This window comes from Moschus berezovskii, chromosome 1 (assembly GCF_049115385.1).
Source record: "Moschus berezovskii isolate FMDL1 chromosome 1, NW_MosBer_1.0, whole genome shotgun sequence".
NCBI lineage: Eukaryota > Metazoa > Chordata > Mammalia > Artiodactyla > Moschidae > Moschus > Moschus berezovskii.
In genome coordinates, this window is record NC_142460.1 from 3,404,419 (window position 1) to 3,432,205 (window position 27,787).

A 27,787-nucleotide genomic window follows, 5' to 3' on the forward strand; every position below is an offset into this window, starting at 1 on the left:
AGCTGCCCTGTCCTCAGGGGAGGGGAGCGCCCCCTTCTCGGGTCAGGGGTGGGCACAGCGACCTCCTTCCAGGGGACGGTGGGAGGTGGTGGCAGCATAGCAGAGAGACCTGACAGACACACCTGCACCGGGTGACCACGGTCAGCGTCCACCATGTAGGTCATGTGACGGCACGCGCCCTGGACCGGATGTGGTGAGAAGGGCCCCTCTGCTCTGTGGTCTTCACTGGGGGGCGTCCTGAAAAACGCCTGACTCCTCCTCCAAACCGTCAAGGTCGTTAAAGACAAGAAGGTCTGAGAGACTGTCCCGGCCCAGAGGAGCTCTGAGGGACACAATGGCTGCATGTCACGTGCGGGCCTGGCTGGAGCCCTGGGGCAGCAGAAGGTCAGGAGGGGAAACTGAGGAGTCTGAGCAGACTGGGACTTGCTGGTTTCATTAGCAACAGCGTGTTGATTGTTGGTTCACTCGTTGTAACAAACGCACCGCATGAATGCAAGATGTTAATAGGGAAAAACGGGGCGGGTGTGTAGGAAATCATTGTGTTATCTTTACAGTTTATAAATCTACAACTGGTATTGATGAACTTAAAAAAAAAAAAAAAACGATACCAGGGGGAAAAATAAGGATTATATCTATGGCAAATAACGCATGAAAAGGTGTCATTATTCATTTGGGAAATGCAAATTAAAAACCCCATGAGGTAGTTCCACACCCCACTAGAAGATCAAAGTCAAAAAGGCGAGCCTTGAGCCAGATGCTGGCGAAGAGCCAGGACCAAAGCAGGTGCAGCTGCTCCAGGAGGCAGAGGGGCTCTTCCTTAGAGTTAAAATTCAGGAGTCACCTTGTGTGTGATCCGGGAGTCCCCTCCTGGGTGTCTACCCAAGAGAAACAATAACCTGCCTTCAGAGCAGTTTTGTAATCACCCAAAACAAAGCTCAGCCCACTGTCCATCACTAGACAACTCTGGACTGTGGCAGCCGTGGGGGGAGGCTGGCGGCCATAAGGGAGGGGACCGCCTACCATAGCGGGGAACTCAGAGAGTCAGTGCTGAGTCACGTGATGATGCCAGACTACAAGGTGAACATGGTGACGACTCCACTTACATGAAATTCTGGGACGTGCAAGGTAATCATGGTGACAGGCAGCGGACGGGAGGCTTCGAGGGACAGGGAGAAGATCAGGGTGACTGTTCACCATCCTGGTTCTCGTGCTAGGCTCACAAGCGTTTATGTATCAACTCCTCCACTTGAAAGGTGGCTGATTTATTTCTGTTCCCAATAAAATTTCAGGCAAAAACACAAGCAATTCAAGAAGTTGGACTTGTGGGGTTTTGGTGAAATCAATGAATTGTTGGTATTGAAAACACAGCCTCTTGCTTTTACATCAAAAGTGTGTTAAAGTTCCTTCTGGGCTTTAAAATGATAAATGGACTTTGAAATGCTCAAATCTGCCAACACAAACAAAAATTTAAACTGGCGCACACCAAGGGCAGTTGTGTCATTGGACCTGAATAAATCCCATATGAACTCCTTGCACAGCAAACAGCTCCAGGGGAGTGGGCCATAATTTTTAAGACAAATATTTTCTGCATTCTTCTTTGAACATGTCTTGTGTTTAAGAAATAACACAGCTAAGCGCTGGCTTCTTCCAGCCCACTGTGTGGAGATGCTCCCCGCAGGGCTTCTTGGCAGGAATATGGCTGGCTGCCTGCTTGCCATCCGGATGGGGTGACCAGATTTGGTCCCCAGTGCTCGTGTGGAAATTTCCAGAGATGTTTTTCCTTCGTCACATCTTTAATTTGTCAAATGGGCCTCTCTCACTTAGGTTGCCAAGTTCACGCAGCTGCCAGGGAAGAGCTGGCCCGCGTGCCCGGGAGGCGGTCCATCTTGGTGTCCAGCCAGACCCTCTTCCACCCTCAGCCCCACAGAGTCTGAGGGGGGTGGGGTCCCCCCGAGGCGCTCATGGAAGCAGTGCTGCCCTGCTCCTGCAGAAGTGAACACGCAGTGCTCCCTAGGGTGCCCCCCCCGTAAAGCCTGGGCCTCCGCCATCCTCCCTTCAGTGTGAGAAGCAGGGTGGGTGCAGGTGCCTCTGACTCATGAAGGGCTGTGCTGGGCTCCCAGGTTCCTGTGAATGAGTTTGTTTTGGGCAAGGCCCCGTGCCATTCCTGCCGCCCTGACCTTGAGGACTCGGCTGATCCTCTGTGCCCAGCCTTCTCCTCTTCTCTGCAGCAAGGGTTCCCATCCTGTCACTCAATCTAGGGAGCTTTGGGCCCTGATTTGTGCTTTTATAAACTAAAAAAAAGATAAAGGGCTTTTGTTTCCTATAACGTTGATACCTCTGTCGGCAAAGAATCAGCCAGGTTGAAAGTCTTTTGTGGGTCCCTGCAGCTTTGCTTCCAGGGATAACAAGAACAATCTCCCCTAGAGTGACCTGTGCAGCTGTGTCAAAGGTCAAAGTTCAGGCTTTGGGAACACTGGGACAGAGCGACACCATGGGCTGTTTTCAGCAGAGGCAGGAAATTTAACCTTGTGGCTCAGCTGGTAAAGAATCTGCCTGCAATGCAGGTGACCTGGGTTCGATCCCTGGGTTGGGAAGAACCCCTGGAGAAGGGAAAGGCTACCCACTCCAGTATTCTGGCTAGAGAATTCCATGGACAGTCTATGGGATCGCAAAGAGTCGGACAAGACTGAGCGACTTTCACTTTCACTGGAGTAAAGGATGCGGTTTGAGAACAGCTCTGGGTCCCCTGGTCCTGGCACAGGTCTGAGCATGAAGAGCTGTGATGACCAGATAGAAGAGGCACACCCACCCCACCCTAGGCCCTGTGGGTGTGGATGTAGGTGTGAAGACTGGAACTAGCAGCTACTTTGACATCATGAGGGCAGCCACCACAAGGGTAAGGCTGACATGTGCAGAGCTGCACAAACAGATATTTGCAGCAGTGGGTCTGGAAACCTGATCACATGTGCTCTGGACTGTCCTGTCACAGGAGTCAGTACTTACTAGCAAGTTCACGCTGAGGTCCATTAGAGTTGGGCATTCTGTTTCTTGAAACTTAGAAGTATCGCTTGTTCTAGAAGCACATACTCTAGAATAAGAGCACATTGACTCCCAGGCCTTTGATACTGACCTTGCGCTGGCTCATTCATACAAAGAACGTAATGCAACAGCCCAGGACTGGCCACACAGCTTCTTTTTACTCCTGTCTAAATTGTCTCTATCCCACAAAAGTATATTCACTCCTCACTCTTGTGGGATTGTGTCTCTAAAACTTCCGCAGCTTTTACCTTCCCCTGCATCTGGGTAGGCGGCACCCAGTTCAGTGATGTGTCTCCCACAGCGAGTCCTCTGAGAACTCCCCTCCCCTACCGAAGCTTTCACACTTGAACTTCCGTGTGCACTCTCCCTCTTTAGCTCCACCTCCCTGCTTTCTGCAAGGACAGGATCCCCCTCCCCTGCTGGGGACCCCTGACCATTGTCTCCTGTTTCTGTTTCTGAGGCCGAGCACCTTTGGGACGGAGTTGGCTCTGCCTGCCGGGCTGATGAGACCTCAGGACGGTTTCACCTCCACCGCAGGAGGGCTTCTCCTCTGCCTCCAGTGTTTGCTTGTCCCCAGCGTGCAGCAGTCATGGTGCCGCGGGCCCTGTGAAGGCAGAGCTCATGGTTTCCTCCAGAGCAGTGAAGTTGCAACAGAGCAGGACCCCCTGGGGCCTTCCTGGGACAGACTCCACCCCGTGTCCTCCACCTGCCTCGTTTGTAAAAAAAGCTGTAGTCCGTGGCCTCCCCCCAAGTCACTGAAGCCTGGCTCAAGAATTAATACTTGAAAGGATGTGAGCATAGAGTAACGAAAAATAGCAGCTGGGGCAGAACCGGTGACAATTTAAAAAAATTAGATCAGCCATATGGTAATCACAGAATCTTTAGTTCCTCCCTGAAGTATCTTGATAACTGTCTGATGCACATTTCCTGAATTGTTCTACAGATACTTAAATCCTCACCAAATGGAAGAAGTTAACTGCATGATGGCCACGAACGTGTAGCCCCTAGACTGGTCAGGACCAGATGGCTGATGATGGAGATTCCTAGAAGACCATCCTGTTACCTCACCACCAATCAGAAGAAAACCACTCCCTGCAGCCCTTTAAAACCTCTTCCCCGAAAGCCACCGGGGAGTAGGGTCTTTTGAGCACAAGCCACCAGTCTCCTTGCTCAGACCTATAGTGAAACTTCTGCTCCAGACTCCAAGTTTTCAGTTTGTCTGGCCTCACGGTGCATTGGGCACATGGACTTGGGTTTGACAACGAAATAAAGGAGTCAGCTGGATGTTTCAAGCCTCAGCTGGTCACAGGCCACCACCCTGCCACAAACCTGCTCTGTCCCAAGGGGGTGAGTCTTCCAGGCCCTAAGCAGCCTGGACCCCTAGCCCTTCACCCATAGGATGGGGTCCTTCCCAGAACCAGGCACAGCTCGGGCTGTGACCCTGTTGGGGAGGTGCTGAGTGGCCCCAGCACTGCTTAGCAGGCTTTTCTTCCCCGGCTTTTGCTCAGCGGGCTTCTCTTTCCTCTTTCCCTGGGCCTTGGAGCTGCCAGGACTTCCCTGTATTGTGGCCGTGTGTCCACAGGATTTTGGATCATGTGCTGTTGAAAGTGGGCGTTGGAGACACGTGTCTATCGGGGATTCGGGGTCCTGTGGAGGGAGGGGTGTGGAAATCCTGCTCGCCATGACTGTCCATCCACTGCAACTCACTCATCCTTCCACACAGAGCCTGGGCCCAGCCTGCGTGGAAGGGTAGGGGCTCGGTGATAGCAGGGCTGTTCCCGGGTGCAGTTTACAGCCACTTAGGCACAGACAGGAACCCTCCTGTGTTCCCAGGCTGTGGGGTCAGCCTCTTCATCCCTCACTGTACCCACACAGCTGAATGTGGATGTCTATTCAGTCCAGCTCCTGACCTCCAGGTCTGCACTTGCCTTGTCTTCCCAAGCACCACTCCTCAGACCCAGACCCCTAGCTCTTGGCCCTCACCTCCGTCCTGCAGCATCTGCCTTCAGCGGCTGAGGGTGTCCAGTCCCTCTGGGAGCCTAGCCAGCTACTTCCCCCACCCCCTCCCACACACACCCCCACCCCGTCTCAAAGGGGCGCTGATCACCCCTACCATCCGGACACTCCTTGAGAAGGCTGCTGAGGCCTGAAGAGGTCATGTGTGCTGGGGTCCAGAGCCAGGGTGGTCTCTCTGAGGTCAGGCTGTGCCTGCAGGAGGCTCGCACCCCTCCCAGGGCGTCCTGCCTGGAACCTGGGGCCCGGGGTGGACATTTGTTTTGGGGCCGGGCTCTGAGATTGGGGGTTCAGGTCCCATTGTACACAGTGACTGTTCCTAGAAGGCCTCTGTACTTCTCATCTGGGCATGGCCCAGGCACAGACGTTTCTCATCAGGGGCTGCTGCACATGAATAACTCAATGGGCCCCTGGGCAGACGGACCCCAGTGAAGCCCTGCCCTGGGGACACGAGGGGTGAACTCCTCCCAGGGAGGCACCCAGGGGGGTCAGGGTGTGGACAGCCCCTCCTCTGACCTCCTTGTGGCCCTTTCTCCCACCCAACAAAAGTCTTAGGTGGATGGGGTCTCATCCCCCCACCTCCAGGGACTGCTGTCTCTACAGGAGCATTATCCTGGCCTTCACCTTTGCCCTGGGTATTTCAGGTCTGTGGGGAGTGTGCAGTGAGTCCTTTCCCCACCCCTGCCAAGTGTGGAAGACAGGGGGCTGCCCCACCAAGGCTGAACCCCTGGATTCTCAGAAATGCAGCTGGGGGCCCTTGGCCTCCCTGCTGGTCTCTGGCCCTTATGCTGGGAGTGTCTGGGGAAAGGTGGAGGTCCCCAGAGCCCCTCCCACCCACAGAGGGAGGGAAGAAAGCACATTCTGCCTGTGACTTTCCAGCTTGGCAGCGGTGGCTCAGAGCTGGTATTCCCTGCGACCTCCTCCTCACATTGCCTATCTGTCCAGGCAGTTCTGTGACCAGGCCCTGTGAGTGGGGCTTTGGGGGCACTGCTCCATTTCTCAGAGGTCACCTGGAGGCCTCCCCAGCCGATTTACAGTTGAGCACAGGGGCTCCGAGACTCTGGTCCTGGGGCAGAGCAGCGTCTCCCGTCCTGTGCCCATTAGCTGATCACTCTCCTCCTTCCCTCCTTGGGGTGTGAGCGCTGGTTCTCCAGCCTCACGAGCGATAGCATCCTTCTGTCCTTTGTCCTGATTTCACTGACAACAGAAAGTCATCACCCCTGGAGACCACAGCTCACTTTCCACCCTGCCCCCGCCAAAGCATCACCTCTCTTTGTGCTGACAGAGCAGAGCTCAGCTTTAACCCCTCCCACCCCTCCACTCCATGGCCTGGCTGGATTTTCTAAGTGATGTTAGAACTTCCTGGCTTTCATGGGTCATGAACTACTGGTTCATTTTATTGGAATCAGGGCAGCAGGGCTTACAGGACATGAGGTAGGGACCTCAGGGCCCCTCTGGGTCCCCTGCTGGGGCCAGTTAGTGTTCCCAAAGGGGTCAGACTGGGGCCTTGCTCCAGAGGTGATGTCTTGGGAATCGCACTTGGCAATAGGGCTGCTTGTGGCCGGCCAGGTGTGCGGTGACAGAAAACATGCATGTTAGTCTCTGCCCCCTGCGCCCCCCACCCCGCCCCAGCTCCTGACATGGGGATCCTGAAACCTTCGTAAATTCCCACGTGATGATGAGGTGACTCTGGGTGGCTCCTGGGTGGGTCTGGTTGCTGGGAAGGCCAAGCCAGGATTAGAGCCTCGGAACTTCCCTGGAGTAGGGAGGGGGCTGGAGATGGAGTGACCAGTGGTCAGGCCCACATGAGGAAGCCTCCACACCATCCCAGCCTAAGGTGCGGGGGGTCCAGGTCGGCAGACACATCCAGGCTGGGAGGTGACGCACTCCACTCCTTGGTTACAGAAGCCCCTTCCTGTGGGACGCCCCCGGACCTCGCCTGTCTGTTTCTTGACCTGGCTGCTCGTCTGTGTCCTTTATCATCTCCTTAATTATGTAATAAACTGGTGAACACAGCTGTTTCCAAGGCACTGAGAGCTGCTCCTGCAGATCAGTGGAACCCGAGGAGGGATGGTGTCAGTCAGAGCACAGGTGACAAGCTGGACTGACGTTGGCATCACCTGTGGGGATTGCCACCCCAGGGAGGCGTGGCAGCACTGAGTTAGCTTGCAGGGCACCCAGCAGGGGCCAGGGAGATGCTCAGTGTGCAGTCAGAAGGGCTGTGTGTGTCAGGAGGCCACTCTTAGTAGTGTCTCCCTGACACACTAGGGTCTCCACTGAAGGTCAGTGCCAGCCTCTGTCCCAGGTGGTCAGCTGGGCCAGCCTTGGTGCCTTTGACCCCAGACTCTTGTGTGTGCGGGAGCTCAGCGCCCGTCCAGTGAAGAGGTCCATGAGAATGTCCCCATCCCATCCGTGGGGGTCCAGGAGGGCTGTGGTGCCCCTAGCACCATGCAGGAGGGGCTGGACCGCGACCTCAGACCTGGCCTCCCATAGAGCCCTCATGTCTCTCTGCCAGGGCCACTTTCTTCCCAAGCGTTCAGTGCCCTCTGAGGGGAAGAAGGTGGGGGTAGATGAGGCCCTTTATGCTGGGGGTGGGGTGCAGCCTGGGGGTGGTGGAGAGTCTTCAGGGTCAGAGGTTCAGGCAGGCTTGGCACCTGGTTGGCGCAGGCCCTGTCAGAGAACACCCAGCTGCAAGTCCGCCGAGCAGGACTGCAATGCCCTCCTTCTAGCCTGGTTTCTCTGTCTCCCCAGCTGGCGGCTCTGTTCTAGGAAGGCTCCTGGAGGGTCGGGTGGCTGCAGGTGCCCCCTGCTCACAAGCCATCCCTAGCCCCCAGCGCCCCACGCCTGGGCAGCTGGCACCCCGCCTACTGGCTCTACCCCAGGCTCCTGGCCCCGGCCTCCACCAGCTGTACCCACCTCTTTGCGCCCGGGAGTCATTTGCACCTATTTGCAGGCAAGAAGTGGCAGCTGTGGCCTCCTCCCGCCTGGGGTTTCTCAGCATCAGGAAGCTTTCCCTGAATTTGGCTTAACAAGAACTGGAGAGATTCAGTTCGACACATGGCTTTCGGCTCTGCCAAGCGCCGGGAACCTGGGAGTTGAGGCGAGTGGCAGCCCCGCCTGCAGACACCCTGGAAACTTCGGGTCCTCATGTGCTGCCAGGACGCCCTGAGGCCCAAGGGGCTCCTGGCTTCCTAGGGCCCCCCATAAAAACAGTAAAAATTCTATGTTACAACTATTGATAGGAAGGCCAATGCATTAATATTATACATGAAAACATTTTCTTCAAGCTCAACATTTTTTGTCTTTCTTTTAAATTTTGAATGTAATTAAAACATTGATGTGGGCTCAGGTAGGCTGAGAGCCCTAAAGCCCCAGAGAAGCTTGGAGACACTTGGGGTTGGGCAGTAAGGTGAGGGAGGAGGCTGGGGCTACTTGTGGGTACAAGGCCCATGTGGAGGGGCAGGAGTGGGCACAGGAGGGCAGGGGGCTCACCACCCCACACCTATGTATGCCTGGAACCAGGGCACACACAGCCCAACCCCCAAGCTGGATGCAAAGATGCCCACAGTGAGTGTCTGAATCCCTAAGGCAATGAGCAAATTGTCTGCACTGGGTCCCAGGCCCTTGGGCAGGCTACTGTCCTCCAGTCGGGGAGGAAACTGGTGCAGCTGGTGAACCGGTAAGGGCCCTGGGGGTGGTGTGGCTGGTGGGCTCTACACTCTAGAAACTTCAGATGTGCCCACTGCCAAGCCATCTGTGGAGGAGCAAGGCCAGAGAGGTGGCAGGGTAGAAATGAAGTGGGCTCCTCTGAAGGACCCCAATTCTGTCCCCAGCCCTGGGGGGTAGACTTGGGGATCACCATGGGCTGAACCGTGTCTGCTAAACCCACATGGTGCAGCCCTGACCCCCAGCACTCAGAATGGGAGGTGATTAGAGGCATGGTCCTCACAGGGCCGTGTGGGTGATCCCATGGGACTAGTGTCCTTACGAGAAGAGGAGACGAAGACACAGACACGCACAGAGGGGCGGCCACGTGGGACCCAGGAGGAGACGGCCTCTCCTGTCAAATCCCCACATGCAAACCCAGCCCAGCCTCTCCTTCCTCGTGAGCTGACCTTGACTTCTCGCCTGGAAATTCCTCTCACTCAACGTCTCTTTCCCCTGCAGGACCTCGAGTAGAGTCCCTGCCTTATATACCTTGTTTTTATCTTAGTAGTTTCTGGGCTTTACTCAGAATTCTCTGCACCCACTAGAGTAAGTGCATCACGAATGAGGTTACTCACCTTCTCACTCCCAACCTGACCCTAAAATGAAACATAAACAAAGTTGGGATCACGTCTGCAAGGCGATAAATAGATGCCATGTAGGTTGTGAGGGAGATTATGACCGTCTTTCACACTTCAGGGCAATGCCACTATTTCATGTGCCGTTCACAAGGAAAGAGAGGCTGCCGAGTGTTTCATGTTAATGAAGCGAGCTCTTTCAGAATTATCAGATGGATTTTTACCGTATCTCTGTGAGATCACTGTATTTTCACCTTTAGAACTTTGATTTGGTCATTTTCTTTGTCTCCTTTTCATGCTCATGCTTCCTTCTACCTTCTTGAACATACAGGCTCTACTTGTCAAAATTGTTTTAATGTTCTTATGTACTAATTCTATCTATGTCTTTTCTAGGTCTGCTTCTACTGACAGACTTTGATCCTAGTTACGGATCGCATTTTCCCACTTCTTTCCATGGGTAGTTGTTTTTTTTTTTTTTTTTCCATATTGTATAGTGTGTGGGATCCTAGTTAACCGACCTGGGATGGAACCTGTGCCCCCTTCATCGGAAGTGCAGAATCTCAACCACTGGACCATCAGCGAAGTCCCTATGGGTAGTAATTTTAAATTCAACAGCAGACATTGTGAGTGTTACATCATACGTGCTGGACTTTTGATATTACTTCACCTGTTTGGGGGCTTTGTTGGGGTCATTTTGAGGCTTGCTTTAAGGCTTCCTTAGTGTGGGTCCTTTTGTCTGGAGCCCCTCTCACCTACCCGACCCCCCCCTTCCCGGGTTAGGATGGCTTTGCTGGATGGAGGAAACGGGAACTACTCTGGCCCTGTGTAAGCTACCGAACTTGTTCTGCCTACTCCTTCCAGCAGCTCATTCGTGGGTGTGGCCAGTTTCTAAACACGTGTGCACAGGTCACCTCAATCCTAGACACGGGGGCTCCCTGTAGTTTCCTCCCCGACCCCTCTTCAGTCCGCTCTCCTCTTGTTCTGTCACCGTCATGTTCGACTCTTTGCGACCCCACGGACTGCAGCACGCCAGGCCTCCCTGTCCCTCTGTCTCCCGGAATTTGCCCGAGTTCATGTCCATTGAGTCTTTTCTCATACTGTCTTTGAAATTTCAGCACAGTGTATCCAGGCATCTTTACGCTGGATGCAGTGTGCATCCAGGCATCTTCACCTCTCTCCATTTTTACCCTGCTTAGACCCCTTAAAATGTTAGACTCTAATGAATGGCATCTTCTTCGCTCATCATCTCTTGACTATCCCTTAGCCCTGTTTACCCCCACTTCCTCCTTCTGGAGCCCAGACAGGCCACGTGCAGCCGTGGGCTCCATGTCCAATGCTGACCACTAACCAGGGATTGTTTCCTCTCTTCCTGTTTCCATGCTGCATTCTGGGTGAATTCTTCTGGTTCAGCCTCCAGTTCACTAATTTTACACACAACTGCATCGAATTTGCTGCTTAATCTATCCACTGAGTTTTCAATTTCATTTATCATTTTTTTATTTCTAGAATTTTTCCCATATCTGCCTCCTCAGTGTTGATCATCTCTTGTGCTTCAAGCAAGTCACCCCCAACCTGGGACCACACTAAACTACAGCCTTTCTGGGGTTCTCTGTTTGCCTAGAGGTAGTGTGACCACTGGTCCTGCACCCATGTGAGTCCTTGTGAGGTATGTCAGAGCAACTTCTGGCTTTCCTTCCCTTCTTCTCACTGTTTTTCCCCACTCCATCCAAATCCTTCTGGGGGTAAGGTTTTCCTTTGAGTGTGTGGTTCTCTGGGACACCTGGTACTGTGTGGGGGCCTCCGTATGGACTCCCATCCTTGCCCATGCTTCCAGCCCCCCTCTCCCACTAGGGCTTTCTGCAATCTAGGCTCCAGGTCACAAGGACCCTCTGACCTGAGTATACACTCACCAAGTTGCTTCTGGATCTGCACGGCTTCCCTTGCTCCTGGCAGCCTGGCCATGCTCTGGAGACATCGTGGAGTATGTTTCCAAGACATCTGGGTGCTCTGAATGGAAAGGGTGTCTTCAGCTGGATAAGCAGACCCTTCATTCCTGGGAAATGGCCTTGCACCCTCCCCTCTTTCCTGTGCTGGAGATGGAGAGAGAAGGGCCCTGGAGAAGGAGCAGCTGCTGCAACTCTGTGCAACTTCTGCCTATCACTCCTGTTTTCAACTGTCCAAAAGTGCTATCTGCCCATTTTACAGGTGGGGACAGCAGGGCTCATAAGGCTGGACAGCCAACTCTGGTCACTTGGGCCCTTCTGAAGGTCATGCCTTTGCAGCCCTGCTCCATGGGGTGGGCCTGGCAGGTCACTGAGGAGCAGGACACCCAACCACAACCACTTCAGGACCTCGGGGCTCCATGCACCATGGTTCAGAGCTGACAGAGTCTGGCCACGCTGCCAACACCTCCTGCACAGAGTGACCGTGTCCACCTGGGAGGGATGGGCTATGCAGAGCACCCCACTGGGGGCAGAGACACTGGCCTCCCCACTGCCTGCCCCATTCTGAGGGGCTTTCCCTGACCTCCAGAGGCTGCAGCCCCAGGTCTCCCACCCCTGGCCCTTTCAGCAGAGCTGACAGTGATTTCTGCAGAGATGAGGCCTTACCTCTCTCCTTCTGCCTGTCACCCCTGTTTGCAAATACAGCCTGGCACTTCTGCACAGCCTGATCAAATATTCATACCCAGTGCTGCCTGGGTGGCTGGACGGGGCCGCAGAAGTCTCTCTGCTCTATCCGACTGTGGAAGCCACGTGGGTGTGCGGGAAGGCTGGGCCTCAGCACCACTGCCTCTCAGAGGAAGGCTCAGGCTGGGGCAGTAGAGGCAGGAAAGCACCCACAGCAGGGCTCCGGGTGGGGGTCCAAGTGTGAGGGATGGGCCCAGAGCTGCCCTGTCCACAACGTGGGGTCTCCTGCTCCCTCATCGCTGGGCCACCTGCTGGGGTTGGAGAGCCAACCCCTCCAGCCCCAGGTCCTGCCCTGTCCTGTAGCCCAAAGCCTGGGGCCTTCACCAAGGGTTCCGTGGGGAGACCTGGGGTGGTCATCCTGGGCACAGGCCTGTCTCTGTGATGCTGCCCCGTCCTGCTGCCCTGGCCGCTAACCCCATCCCTGATGGCTCCCTACTTCCTGCCGGGAGCAACAAGGAACCCATCTGGCTGCCCACAGCTGCTACTACATTGGGACCATGTCGTCCACAGAAGCCACCAGAAAGGTGAGTGCATCTCCTCCAGGTGAGGGGGCAGCTGAGGACAAGGGTGGTGGGAATCTGCTCCCTGAGCTTCAGCTTGGCAGGGGTGAAGTCAGGGTCAGGGTCAGGGTCAAGTTCAGACTGGGGCAGGGTCAAGATCGGGGTCAGGGTCACGGACAGGGCAAAGTCGGGGGGCAGGGTCAAGGTCAGGGTCAGGGTCGAGGTCAGAGTCAGGGTCATGGATAGAGGCAGGGAAGGGAGGGGCAAGTCCTGGTGGGTCTCCAGCAGGCAGGCTGGGTCCAGTCCATCCCACAGACTGCCTGAGCACTTGCTCTCAGGGTGGAGGCTCCACGTACTGGGGCAAAGGTGAAGAAACTGCCAGAGCTCTGCCCTGGGTGAGGGTGCTGCCTACCAGCTAGAAAAGACTATGGGCTTGCTGGGAGTTCTGTTGGAGGGGAGGCTGCAGGACAGCTACGGTGGAGCTGAGAAAAGTCTCGCTTGGCAGGAGGAGGTATGAGCGATGGTTGGCTGGTGGGAGCACCCAGGCCTCACGTGGGGCCTGTGGCCTTGGGGAAGATGCCAGTGTGGACTCTGAGAACTGGGAAAACTTGGGGAGTTGGGCATAGGGAGGATCAGCTGAGTTAAGTTCTCAGAAGGGTCCTTTTGTCACTGCGTTAAGGGCAGACAGTAGGGTGAGGGTGGGGGCTGGGAGGCATTTAAGAAGCTCTGGGAATAATCCAGAAATAGTAATGGGGACTTGGCCTGGGAGTTCGGGGAGGATGTCAGGAAGGGTTGGAGGAAGAGTAGGGTGTGGAGAAGCCTGGAAGATGGAAAGTGGGCAGGCTGTCGGATGAGTTTCCGGATGTGAGAGAAATGGCTCTGCTGGATGGATGGGCCATGGGGGCGGGGACTCAGGGCTCAGGGAGGCGCAGTGTCCACTGGGTCGGGGACACAGTGTGACTGGAGCTGCAGTACTGACAGCCCAGGAGCCAGAGGTGAGGAGAGGCCGAGGCCGAGCCCTGGGCCCACCGCAGGACAGGTGGATCTGAAGAAAGTGTGTCCAGGAGAAGGGAGGGGTCAGCTGCTGCACTGGGAATAGGCCCTGATTGGCCGTATTTACACCCATGACCAGATTGCCGCCTCTAAGTCCTCTCTGCCTCCCTGGGTATCGTGCTGTCTGTCCATTCCTCTCCTTGGTGTCTCCCAGTGATCAGGACACTGCAGACCTGCTTCCACTGTCAGGTTTCCGGTCCCATGTGGTTGTCACCTGAGTGGTGGTGAGGGGCTGTGTGCTCCTCCTGGGTCAGCCCCCACCTGCTGGCGAGTCCTCCCCAACCCCTCTGGTCACCGGGTCCCTGTACTTTCGGTCCGGCTTCCTTCCGGGGCTGTTCTCCTTGCTGCCCAGCTTTGAGAAGCTCAGGTCCTCCCCTCTGCTCCCGACCTCCACAGGCCTGCGCGGGAAGCCCCCAGGCGGGCCCTTTCATCCTGCAGCTGTGCTTGCTGCTTTCAGTATTTGTTCTGAAGAAATACTTGCATATGTGCACGTACACACACACACACGTGCATGCGCACACATGCATGCACACACATGCACACATATGGATACACATGGATGCTCATTACCATGCTGCTTGAAATAGTAAGAAAAAGGAAGCCATGTACCTTGCCGTCTGTGTTCACACCAGCCTTGACACACGTGGTGGTAAACAAAGCCCAGTAGGGGTTTGGGTGGAGCGGGGGTGGGGGTGGTTACCATATGTGGGATATGCTCAGTAGCATAAAAAAAAATCATTAGCAATCTTACTTGTGAAGAAGGGGGCAAAAGCCTACAATTTTAAAAGTAGCAATGTGAATCTGACAATGGATTGAAAACCAACAGCCGCTATTGGACGTGGCAGGCCTGAGCACAGGGGTGACTTCACAGCAGGAAATCTGCCCATGGGGCCACCGCTGTGCAGGGCTGTGCCAGGCTCATCGTGTGGTCTGGCTGCTGCCACACCATGGGGCAGTTTTTCATGTGTCAAGAAAACGACTGTTTGAGTCAAGCCACACTGGAGCTTGTGTCATTTGCCACGAAGGGAGATGTTTTCAAAGTTCTGGTGCAGCTGAATCACTCCTGCCTTGGGCACTGCAGATCTTCTTCCTGCTTGTTGAGTCTGTTTCCTAATCCCCCCAACTCCCAGCCAGGCTTGGAGATGCTCCTGCCATGGCTGCCCATCCTCTGCTTGGGTACCCACGTCTCCAGCAGGGCCCTCGCCTGCATGTCCTTACACGCATACACGAGAGTTGTGACACACACACCCAGCTTTCTCTGGGGTCCCCGTGCCTGGTCTCTCCTTCCACACCTCTCTTCTCCCACCCTTATGTGTAGGGCGTGTCTCCCACCAAATCCAGTCTGACAAGCCTTAGCTTGTAGCTGAAATATGTGGCTCTTTCACACTTGGCTTAATTATTTAGGTTCAGATCCACCATGTTACATTTGTCTTTTTCTCCCCCATCAGTTCCTGTTTCTTCATTGATTCTTTCTTATTCCATACTTATCTTCTGCTGGCTGACCAGTTAAAAATGACTCTCTGGTTGTTAAAGTCTAGCGTTCATTGCCCTGTCACCTCACAGCCGACCATGCCAGGATCCAGCTTGCCTTCCTGCCCTCTGCATACTGTTCATCATTGTTTTAACACTACTTGCAATTTATACTCTGGAACTTATTATTACTGTTGATAATATTAGCTTCTATTTATTTAATCACCCTATCTCTCACTCTTCATTCTTTCCTTGATCCCCAAGTTTCCCTCTGGGGTCCTCTTCCTTCTGACTGAAGCACTCCCTTTCATCCGTGTCTGTGTGAACACGTGAACCAGTGTGTATGCGCATGTCTGTGCGTATGCAGGGCAACCCTGCGTGTGGGCTGACCGATGTGTCTGCTCTGGCCCCTCCCGGCCGAGCTGTGGGAGCAGCATCAGAGTCTGATCAGCTCCTGGAGGGAGCTGCAGGGACTCCTGGGCAGAGGTGGATGGTATGGTGGGGCGTTGGACCCATACCCCGGTATTACCTACTGAGGCACACGGAGGGGTCCGCAGCTTTCCCCTTTAGCACAGTGCTTGGGTGCTTCAGCCCACCAGGGCAGATGCCCCCCAGGTCCACAGAGACCAGGTGCCCCCACACTTTTGGACCCATATGCAGCTGTGGGGCCAGCGAGTCCCAATATGGGGAAACCGGCCCCCTCCTGCCCATGGCTGGCTGGGCCAGACAGGCGCTGGCTGGAGTCTGTACTGCAGACCTGAGAAGCATTCGCCGCCCACCTTGGACACGCCTCGGATGCGCTGGATCCTGCACGCGGAGCAGTGGGGACCAGCACTCCGGCTGTGCCCTCAGATAGCTTGTGCCTCCGCGTCCTCTTCCTGTTGTGAGAGTGCTCGCTAAATTTCATTTTCAGACAATACTTAAGAACACAGAATCCTGACAGCCAGCTTCTGCTCTACAGGACAGATCATTCTGATTTGAGTGGAAGCGGCCGTGTCCTGCTCTGAAAGGAGGTCCAAGAGGCTGACGAGGACACGCCGCGCATTTCCTCTGGAGTCTCTGGGGCGAAGGGGCCCATGAAATATTCACGGCAAAAGTGAATAAAACATCCAGCTGGAAGCACTTCGCCTCCCGGGGAGCTGAGTGAGATGGGGCAAGTTTTGGGGAGATAAACTGCTGTATTGGCTTTCCCTAAACATCTACTTCGGCTTCCCTGGTGGTTCAAATGGTAAAGAATCCGCTTGCAATGCAGGAGACCTGGGTTCGACCCCTGCATTGGGAAGAGCTCCTGGAGTTGGAAATGGCAACCCACTCCAGTCTTCTTGCCTGGGAAATCCCATGGACAGGGGAGCCTGGCAGGCTATTGTCCATGGGGTCGCAAAGAGCCGGAAACGACTGAGCTGCTGAGCACAGTGGACGTGGTTTGTGTTGGCCGTGCCTGGGGCGACGTCCACACTGGGGACACGGTTGCCCACTCCCTCCCAGATCCCGGTCCTCAGGGCCTCGCAGCTGCCCCAGGCCGCCACCTGCTGTCAGCACACAGGAGTGCGCCCAGATCTCTGGAGCCAGAAGTGTGACAACCTGGGGCTTCAGAATCCAAGGGAGGCACTAATGTTTCCCCCACCCCCCGCCATTCCCCATCGCCCACCTCCCAAGCCAGTGCCACGACTGGCTCGAGGTCGAGCTGTGCTACAGCTTGCGGTTTTATCTAAAGAAAGAAACCCAGTTAGGGGGAAACGAGCCAAGTTTGGGAGACAAAATGATGCCGTATTTTGTGTCTCAATCTGCGGTAATTTCTGGCAACCTGTCAGGGGTTCCCTGATAGCTCAGTTGGTAAAGAATCCACCTGCAATGCAGGAGACCCCAGTTCGATTCCTGGGTCGGGAAGATCCTCTGGAGAAGGGATAGGCTACCCACTCCAGTATTCTTGGGCTTCCCTTGTGGCTCAGCTGGTAAAGAGTCTGACTGCAATGCTGGAGACCTGCGTTCAATCCCTGAGTTGGGAAGATTCTCTAGAGAAGAGAAATGCTACCCACTCCAGTATTTTGACCTGGAGAACTCCGTGAACTGTATAGTCTGTGGGGTTGCAAGCAGTCAGACATGACTGACTTTCACTGGCAACATTTCAGGAGCCCCCAGACTGCAGGAAAAGTGTGACTGTCCATGTCGCTGTGGACACACGATCACAAGCAGAGTCTTGATATGGAACACGAGAGTCACTGCACAGATCTAGGACGCAATGAGCGCCTCCAAGGACCCGTTCCTGGTGGGTGGCGCCCCCTGGAGGACACTTCGCGGTGTAGGAAGACAGGGGGCCCGGGACACAGCTCTGCTCCCACCAGGCTGGCTTTGGCTCCAGCCTCCAGAATGCAAGACTCTTAATGCAGGAAGGGGACCAGATGGCCTAAGCCAGGATGCCTGCCTGTGTCCGTGCATCAGTCACACTCCTTCCGAGGCTCCAGCTCTCACAGGCCTCCCAGAAGACCCAGCACATCCATCCTCTTGCCACTGAAGAGTCCAGAGTCCCCTCCCCATTGTGGGGCCACCCAGGTCTCACCAGCTTCCAGTCAGGGGCTCTGGGTGGTGGGCATCCCCAGCTGCTTCCAGAAGACCCCTCCCCAATATCTGTGTCCTGGGAGGCACCCCAAAGTCCTCCCCCATGACCGCCTTAAATGCAGCAGTGAGAGCATGGGGAGGAAGGGGAAGGGGCCTTGGGTAACTGTGGGTGGGGGCACAGAGGCAGCAGGGGAGGGTGCCAGGAAGAGCCCCTCCCTTATGTCTGCCACCCCCTTACCCTCCCTTCCCCAGCCCCTCCGCAGTTGGGATCCATCACAGAGAGAGGTGACCCCACCACAGCCCCGAAGGATGGGAGGGGTCCTGCCCACGCTGACCTGTGGTTTTCTGAGGGGTGGATAGCGGGGCCTTCCGTGAATACCAGTTAAGTGGAATCACACAGCCCACCCTCCTTGGGCCTGGCTTCTTCCTCTCGACCTGGTCTTGGAGAATTGTGCATGCTATCGTATCCCACCATGCTCCCTCCCTTTATCCCACCTGCGGACAAACCATGAGTTTCATCCCTGTTCCCTTTGCTGAATGTTGGCCTTGTCTCCAGTTTGGGGGTATGATGAAAAGGCTGCTATGCATTCTTGTGGAGGCTTTACGTGGTCTCTTTGGGGTAAATGCCCAGAAGGAGGATTGCCAGGCCGAAAGCTGGATTTAATGTCATTAGAAACCCTCAAAATGTGTCCAGGATGGCTGTGCCACTTACTGCCCCCCACTCTGGGCCCCCAGAGGGGCAGGGGTCCCGCTGTTCTGAATCCTCCTAGTACTTGGTGTCAGCATCTTCTCTACTTCAGTCGTCCCTGTGGATGTGCCTGGGTCTCATCACAGTTTTAATTTGCAGCCCAGCCCCTGCTGAATCATGATGTTATGTGCTTTTTCATGCACTTATTGGCTCCAGTCCATGGGGTCACAGAATCAGGCACAACTGAGCACACACACATTGGCCATTTGGACATCCTCTTTGCACAGTGTCTGCTCAAGTTTTTGTCAATTTTTTGTTGGGTTGTTTGTCTTTTTCTTATTACTAGTTCAGTTCAGTTCAGTCTCTCAGTCATGTCTGACTCTGCAACCTCATGTACTGAAGCACGCCAAGCTTCCCCGTCCATCACCAACTCCCAGAGCTTATTCAAACTCATATCCATAGAGTCGGTGATGCCATCCAACCATCTCATCCTCTGTCGTCCCCTTCTCCTCCCGCCTTCAATCTTTCCCAGCATCAGGGTCTTTTCAAATGAGTCAGCTCTTCACATCAGGTGGCCAAAGTATTGGAGCTTCAGCTTCAGCATCAGTCCTTCCAATCAATATTCAAGACTGAGTTTCTTTAGGATGGACTGACTGGATCTCCCTGCTGTCCAAGGGACTCTCAAGAGTCTTCTCCAACATCACAGTTCAAAAGCATCAATTATTCGGCGCTCAGCTTTCTTTATAGTCCAACTCTCACATCCATATATGACTACTGGAAAAGCATAGCTTGAATTAGATGGACCTTTGTTGGCAAAGTAATGTCTCTGCTTTTAATATGCTGTCTAAGTTGGTCATAACTTTTCTTCCAAAGAGCAAGAGTCTTTTAATTTCACGGCTGCAGTCACCATCTGCAGTGATTTGGGAGCCCCCAAAATAAAGTCTGTCACTGTTTCCATTGTTTCCCCATCTATTTGCCATGAAGTGATGAGACCAGATGCCATGATCTTAGTTTTCTGAATGTTGAGTTTAAACCAGCTTTTTCACTCTCCTCTTTCACTTTCATCAAGAGGCTCTTTAGTTCTTCACTTTCTGCCATAAGGATGGTGTCATCTGCATATCTGAGGTTATTGATATTTCTCCCAGCAATCCTGATTCCAGCTTGTGCTTCCTCCAGCCCAGCGTTCCTCATGCTGTACTCTGTATATAAGTTAAATAAGCAGGGTGACAATGTACAGCCTTGATGTATTCCTTTCTTGATTTGGAACCAGTCTGTTGTTCCATGTCCAGCTCTAACTGTTGCTTCTTGACCTGCATACCAATTTCTCAGGAGGTAACGTGGTCTGGTATTCCTATCTCTTGAAGAATTTTCCAGTTTGTTGTGATCCATATAGTCAAAGGCTTTGGCATAGTCAGTAAAGCAGAAATAGATGTTTTTCTGGAACTCTCCCGCTTTTTCTATGATCCAGCAGATGTTGGCAATTTGATCTCTGGTTCCTCTTCCTTTTCTAAATCCAGCTTGAATATCTGGAAGTTCATAGTTCACGTACTATTGAAGCCTGGCTTGGAGAATTTTGAGCATTACTTTGCTGTGAGATGAGTGCAATTGTGTGGTAATTTGAACATTCTTTGGCATTGCCTTTCTTTGGGATTGGAATGAAGACTGACCTTTTCCAGTCCTGTGGCCACTGCTGAGTCTTCCAAATTTGCTGGCATATTGAGTGCAGCACTTTCACAGCATCATTGTTGAGGTTTTGAAATAGCTCAACTAGAATCCATCACCTCCACTAGCTTTGTTCATAGTGATGCTTCCTAAGGCCCACTTGACTTCGCACTCCAGGATGTCTGGCTCTAGGTGAATCTTCACAGCATCATGGTTATCTGGGTCATGAAGATCTTTTTTGTATAGTTCTGTGTATTCTTGCTGCCTCTTCTTAATATCTTCTGCGTCTTTTAGGTCCATACCATTTGTGTCCTTTATTGTGCCCATCTTTGCATGAAATTTTCCCTTGGTATCTCTAGTTTTCTTGAAGTCATTTCTAGTCTTTCCCACTTGATTATTTTCCTCTATTTCCTTGCATTGATCACTACCATTACTAGTAGTTCTTTATATATTTTGGGTAGAAGTTCTTTGGTCCTGTCTTTGTATTGCACATATTTTCACTCAACTGTTTTCATTTTCTTAGTGGTGTCTTTTGATGAGCAGAAGTTTTTAATTTGATGAAGGCCAACTGATCATTTTGTAATGTTGCGGTTGTGCTTTTATCCTGCCTGAGGAATCCTCACCAGTGCCAAGGTCAGAGTTCGTTCTCCTCCGTGCCCCCCAGACACCTCCTAGTTTCAGTGGCCCACCTCCTTGGTCAGTTCAGTCTGGGGACCATCCCGGTTATTTGGTGTGCTTGTTGTAAAATAGGGGCCATGGTTCCTACTCTTCATCCTGAATCCTGTATGGCAGCACTGCTTTCTGTCCCCATCCAGTGACTGCGGCGGTCCTTCACCATCAAGTGTGTCATATGTAGAGTTTCTGAAGATGCTGTTTAACAGCAGGGGAGAAACTTCTGTTTCCAGTTTTCTATTTTTTTTTTTTAATCATGAACAGGTTGAACTTGATCCATTTTTTTCGTGCAGCTATTGAGCTGATAATCTGGTTTTCCTCCTCTTGTCTGTCCGTCACTTTGGTTGCTCTTTGTCACTGAGTACGACATGCTAGAAGTGGTTGTAGGATTTCATGTGATGTTGCTGGGGAGCGCTGCCCTGTTGGCTTCAGTGCCAGGCCTGTGCTGGCCCCGCAGTTGAGCTGCGTGGGTTCCCTTGTTTGTTTCCTGCAGGAGTAAGTCCTTAGAGAAAAGCTCACCACCCTCAGGGCCTGGCGTTGCCTTTGCAGGAAGGTGTGTCTTTACAGGCTCTGTTTCTGTGATTGTTACAGGACCTTCCTGGGTTTATAAGTGCATGTGACAATTTCTGGAGGTTGTGTTTTTCAAGGAATCGTCCATTTCTTCTGGTGGGAACTTGCTTTGACATTCTTGTCTTAACCTTCTGATGCCTGTAGGCCCTGCAGAGGTGACCACCCTTTCACACCTGAAAGCAGAAGAAATTTGTGACTTTTTTCTTTTCGGTTTGTCAGTTGTATGAATCATGGAAAAGAACCAAGTTGCATTAGCGTCTCATCATTGCAGATGGTTTCTGCCCTGTTCCCTCCCTCTCTCTCCTCCAGCAGGACCTGCTCTTCCTTTTCAAGCTCTTGGAGATGGTCACTCCATTTCTCCCCCACACCCCATACCAAGCATCGCAAGGTCTTTTCACTCTGAAGTGATGGGAGGGGCAGCTGTGTTCCCTGGGGGTCAGAGACTCTTGTCTGGATCCTGGGGAGAAGTGGACGCTGTGGCTGAAGCCTCTGCTGGTACAACAAGAGCCCCGCCGCCCGGCTCAGGGACAAGAACAGCGCCCTGGCGGTGTGCCCAAGAGGGAGGGTGCCCTCGGAGATGGATGGTGTAAACGCAGGTGGGGTGACCGAGGCAGCCAGCTTGGGTGGCCAGGCAGCAAACCTGATGGTGGCTTAGACAAGGAAGACATCCTGATTCTTCTCAGGCAGCTATTAGCTGGGAACACGTCACACCAAGAGCATCAAATTTTAAATCAGCCCAGAAGTGACTCAAACGCTGTCTGACAGAAGCTGTCTCCTAAGACCTGCAAGGGCAAAGATAATATGTAAGCCAGAGCCTTCAAAACAGCACAGAACCTCAGGGGCTGGGAGCACCGTGAGGTTTTCCACAGAGAGGAGTCTTGGCTCTGATCACAGCCCCATGCCTGCCCTTGCTGGTCTGAGGGCGGGGCTTTGTTCTTCATTCATGGGGATAGACCTCCAGTGCCAGGCCAGGACCTTCCCTGTGGGTTGGGGGGAGCAGAGGGCCAGGCCCTTTAAGGACTCAGGCCTGCCCCCCAGATTTCCACAGAGCACAAGAAGCACATTTAATCTTCATCCACAAGATAGAATCCAGCCTTCCCTACCCATAATTGCGAACGCAGACCACTGTCAGAGGTCCCACAGGGCACTCACCACACCCCCAGAGATGAAGGAAGGTCATAGGGCAGAGGCCATAGGACAATCCCGCCCCCACCGCCCCAGCGGACCTCCTCTGGGGTTCCCTGGGGCTCTGGTCAGTGGATTCATGGATCACACAGTGTAGTAAGTTTCTTAGTAAGTTTCCTTCTCATCATAGACGACTGCTTTGGAAGGCAGCAGAGTGATGCAGGGAAAGAGTGGACACTGTAACAGAGGGGAAAGGCGTAAGTCTTAGAGTAAAAGCCGAAGAAATATTTAAAGGGATAATGGCTGATAGCTTCCTAAAACTGATGAAAGATATCTAACTCTAGATTCAAGAAGCATCAAAGTCACCAAGCAGGAAAAGTGAAGGAAAATCTCACCTACGAGCATCAAAGTAAGCAAATGAAAACCAAGAACAGACAGAAAAAGAAAGTGCAGCAAAGGATTCCCATAACCACCTTGATAACTGTTAAACGCATCCTGTGTACTTGGCACACGGAAGGACTGTGATCCCAGGTGGGTACTACAGGATACAGGAGGTGGAAGATGATGAAGAGGAAAGATGTGGGTGAATCCAATGACCTGGGTGTGTACAGCAACAATAATAGCTTCTTATCGGATTAAGAAGCTTCCCTGATAGCTCAGCTGGTAAAGAATCCACCTGCAATGCGGGAGACCTGGGTTTGATCCCTAGGTTGGGAAGATCCCCTGAAGAAGGGAAAGGCTACCCACTCCAGTATTCTGTCCTGGAGAATTCCATGGACCGTATAGTGGGGTCACAAAGAGTCGGACATTACTGAGTGACTTTTCACTTTCACGGCATTAAAGAATATGCCGTATTGAAACCACAGGGTACAGGATCGGATGAAGGTGGGAAATGGGCAAAGCGCCCCAAGACTCAGTAGAGTCCAGCAGGGGTCGGCTAGTGTGGCTGACCCGCTGATGCGCAGGGCTAAGTAGCACGTGCTGTTGACTTCTGAGGTGACTGGTTATGCAGCAGAGCTGACTGATACAGAAATGGCCTCCTAGGAGGGGTGCTGCTGCTTCAACAGCCCAATCCTTTGGTGAGCAGAGCCAGGGAGATGGCGAGGAATTTATCCCTGCAGGCAGGAGGCATGGACCCAGCCTCTTAGCGGGGAGCGGGGATAGGCATGTCTGCCAGCAACCATCTGTGCCCTCACCTCTGGAGAGGGAATCACACTGAGTGCAGCCGGCTCCTTGTGTGGGCTGCCTGCTCTCCACGTGGGCTGCAGCATCCTTGGGGGCCACTGGGAGTCAAGGAGGGGCTGTGTGCTGACCACATCCTGCTTCCTGCCTGGTGTTCTGGCTCCACTGGTAAATGGAGGGTCACCCCACCCCACACTCATGCATTTGCCCTGCGTATGGCACGCTGTGGGGAAAGTTAAAAATAAAAGCATGCCTCCGGTGGTACAGACTTGTCAAGAGTTTGTCAGGAGACAAAGCGTCGTAGACTCTATCGGTGCCCTCCTGCTGTCACTTCACTCGGGTGAACATCCCCAGGTGGGGACCACACTGCGTGCCAAAGTCGTATTAAGTATAGGGTTAGTTGCTCAGTTGTGTCCGACTCTTTGAGACTGCATGGACTATATAGCCAGGCTTCTTTGGTCCATGAAACTCCCCAGGCAAGCATACTGGAGTGGGTAGCTCCAGTACCCTGGGGATCTTCCCGACCCAGGGATCAAACCCGGGTCTCCTGAATTAAAGGTGAATTCTTTACCATCTGAGCCACCAGGGAAGCCCAACTGGTTGTTAAGCAGAACCAGTGATTTCATGAGAACAGAGAACCTCCCGTTCTTGCTCCTATGGTCAGTGCACTAGCGCCCCAGCCCTGGGCCTGCCATGACAACACCCCACAGACACGATGACCTGCAGCAAAAAAGTTACTCTCTCACACTCCAGAGGCCAGAGGCTGAAATCAGGATCACCGGGCAGCAATCAGGGAGGGGAAGGGCCATGCTGACCTCAGAGGCTTTGCACTCGCCCAGATCCTGGAGGCTCCCAGCCTCCCTCGATTCATGGCTGTGTCACTCAGCCAACCCTCCCCCTGTGATAATCAGTGCCCTTCCATCTATAGTCAGAGCTCCCTGGACTGCTCTCTTCCAGGGCACAAGGGCAGGGAGGGCTCACCTGATAATCCCGAATCATCTCTCATCTCGACATCTTTGACTGAACCCCGCACACGGGGCCCTTTTCCCACATGGGGTCACCCTTACAGCTCCAGGGTGGACAGGCTGGAGGAGAGGCCCGGCGGAAGTGGCCATGTTTGAGTTTGCAAACAGAGAGTGGAGGAGCGCCCCCCCACACACAAACACTCCAGGCCTCTGCCCTCCCTCCCTCTTCCTTCTGCCTCGGCTCCCTCTTCTCCACAGCTGATGCTCAGAACCTACTGGACAGCAGGGCGGCAGCACGTCTGGGTCCCAGGACGGGCTCACAGTCCTGCTGACACACACTCAGCTCCAGCAAGTCTTCAGACAGGGTGACTGCTACCCAGACAACTCCCCCCATGGTCTGGCAGCTCCCCCATCTTGAAGCGCTTTCACATAATGTGTGATGCTGTTTGCTTCCCATGTGAGCCTGTACCCCATGAGGACATGGTGTCCACAGCCCCCTGAAGAGAGGGAACTGGGCTGAGAGGATGCCTGAGCCATGGGCCAGAGGTGGTGACACAGGGGGCTTGCTGCCCTCCGGGACTATGCCCACTGTCTGGGAGGAAGGTGACACAGGGGACTTGTGGCCCCCCAGACTGTGCCCGCTGTCTGGGAGGATGGCAGAGGGGAAGAGGGACATTCCTCAGGCCTGGCCCTCCCCACTATGTGGACGGACAGTGAAACCTGCCCTGGCCAGATGGTTCCACACTCCCAGCAGAGTGCAGAGATCACCTTGGGAGGTAGGGGACCGCAAGCAGACGCAGGGGTTGGCTGGTGGTGGGGTTCAGGGTGCATCAGACCCTCGGCGGCCCCATCTGCTGGTCTGGCATTTCATTACTTAACTTCTCACGTAAGCAGGTCGCTCAGAGGGGTATGGATTTCCGCAACTCGGGAAATAAACATCTTTGCTTGGCAAAGCCGCTCTGGGCAGAGTCTGTGCCGGGCAGCTTAGGAGGAAAATAAGCTTAAGCCAAATACCTCAGTTTCAAGTGACAGGCGGGGAGTACAGTGTGCCGTTTCCAGAACCCAGGGTTTAATCCAGAGCCCCCCCCCCAACCCGTTGCTGTGACATCAACTCCCAGAAAGGATCAGTCACTTCATCCCCGTCAAGATGATCTGCAGATTTCCCCCTCGAACATTTTAATGTGGAGTTTTGTCCCAAAGTAAATGTCGTTTGTCATCGTGAGAGATGTAGGGAGTGACAGCACACGGCACCGTGGGGCCCAGCTTCTGCTGAGATGCCTGCCTCCTGGCTCTGGGGACTGGATCCTCTGGGGGACAAGCTCCCCTGACCCCCAACTCCGGACTGCTGCACTGCTGAGCTGTTAATCCCAGGGCTTAGGAGGGCCTGTCCCAGCTTTGGGTTGATTAAGATTCTACTTTTACAGAACTTTAAAGGCACAGGCGTGGTTGGTGGTGTGTGGCTGTTTCTCTTGTTTTTAGTAAAATGCAGTGATAAGCTGCCCCCCTCGGCTAGGTCCTCGGCAGGTGGGGGCAGGGTTGGGAGGCAAACCCCATAGCTCTTTTCTTGAGAGAATAAGGTCACCAACTTCACACATCATGCCAGTCTGCCACATGGGAAACAGTTACCCCAACATATAGGGGCTTAAAGCAACAGCCATCGTGTGTCCCTGTCTTCTAGGCTCAGCATGGATGGGTCTCCTCCAGGCGGCTCCCCATCACTGGCATTGAACAATGGCTGGGTGACCTCTGAAGGCTGGCTCATGGCTGAGTTGGGCCCCGGGCTCCACAGAGCTCTCACTGTGTCCCCATGTCTCTCTCATGGCCTCTCCAATCAGCAGCTTCAGGCCAGCCTTGCCCACGGTGCTGCAGGGCTCCAGGGCAGGTGGCCCGAGAGAACCAGGGAAGAGCTATTCTGCCTGTTTCTGCCTGTTTCTGCCTGGCCTCAGACGTCACACACCACCAGGTCCATCTCGTCTGGGCCAGGGGAGTGGACACATGAGTCCCTTCTTCATGGGCAAGCTTCATGTCCAGGAAGGACTTGGGGGAAGAACAATTGTGGACTGTGTGCTCTCCTCACCACTCCAAGCGGGCGTACGGTGGTCAGCCACCGCGACACACTGCCAAGTTCCTGCCATTCAACCTCAGAAGAACAGGAGCCTTCAGTAGCATCGACCAATGTCAGGCACCAATGACATCCAGTAACTCCATCCCCACGGGCCCCCAAGAGACGGCTGTCACTGTCTCCACGTGACAGGGAGGGATGGCTTGCTGTGTTCTGAATAAGAAATAACAAACATTGTTGTGTATAACTTCTGGCATTTCTTCTGCCGTTTTCAGTTTTCCTCTTGGTATTTTGTGCATTTTTTTAAACTATTTAAAAATTTTTTATACAACTCCTTAATCTGGTGAGTGGTCTTAAAACTTTTTTTGATTATCTACCAATCAGTAAAAAGCATGTGAACAAATTCTCCCCAATGTATGTGATCTAGTTAAAAATATGTACATGACCAACTGTGCTAAATATTAAATACACAAGAAAACATATATACTAAATTGAGAAAGGACGAGATAAAATGAGATTAACAATCTTTCAAAGTGTTCATTTATTATTAAAAACATTTTGCACTCAATTTAACATTATTACTAATTTAAGATGAATAATTATGATGCTATTTCAGGAGGCTAGTGTGAATAAAGATGTTCATCCCTTCTAACACCTCATCCAGGCTCTTCGCAGAAGCGGGTTTCTCTGGATGCTCGGCTGCCAGAGCTGAAGAGAACAGCTCCTGAAATATGTAAATTCAAATGAACCAGAGCGTCATACGCTGCACATACAATATAGCAACAGTTTGTTTCTGTCCATCCATAAGTTATGCAAACGTTTCGGTGAGATTCAGCTGGTAAATTTCCATCTTTCCTAGGACTAATTGCTTCCCAGGAGGCTCAGTGGTAAAGAACTTGCCTGCCAGTGCAGGAGATATAAGAGTCCCTAGGTTGGGAAGATCCCTTGAAGGAGGGCATGGCAACCCACTCCGGTATTCTCGCCTGGAGAATCCCATGGACAGAGGAGCCTGGAGGGCTACAGTCCACGGGGTCGCAGAGTCAGACACGACTGAAGCGACTGAGCATAGCACAGTGGGACTAGTCAGTGCACAGTGGGACTAGTCAGTGCACAGTGCACAGTGGGACTAGTCACAGTTCTTACAAACTAAGAGTCGCATCAGTGTGTTTTTAACAAATGGATTCAAAACTCACTGAAAGTTTTTACTTAGAAAAATTTTTAACAAATTAGAAAAAAATGTTTCTGTATTTTAAAACTGAG

General features: G+C 53.2%; 1 long non-coding RNA gene across 1 annotated transcript; it reads left to right on the forward strand.

Annotated features, from left to right (window-relative positions):
* Nucleotides 1-27,027, forward strand: LOC148778647 (uncharacterized). The gene is made up of 6 exons (XR_016037118.1): nt 1-193; nt 3,983-4,386; nt 9,004-9,958; nt 10,842-12,546; nt 22,663-22,849; nt 26,144-27,027. It is a non-coding gene; the product is annotated as an uncharacterized LOC148778647 (long non-coding RNA).
* The last annotated feature ends 760 nt before the right edge of the window (nt 27,028-27,787 follow it).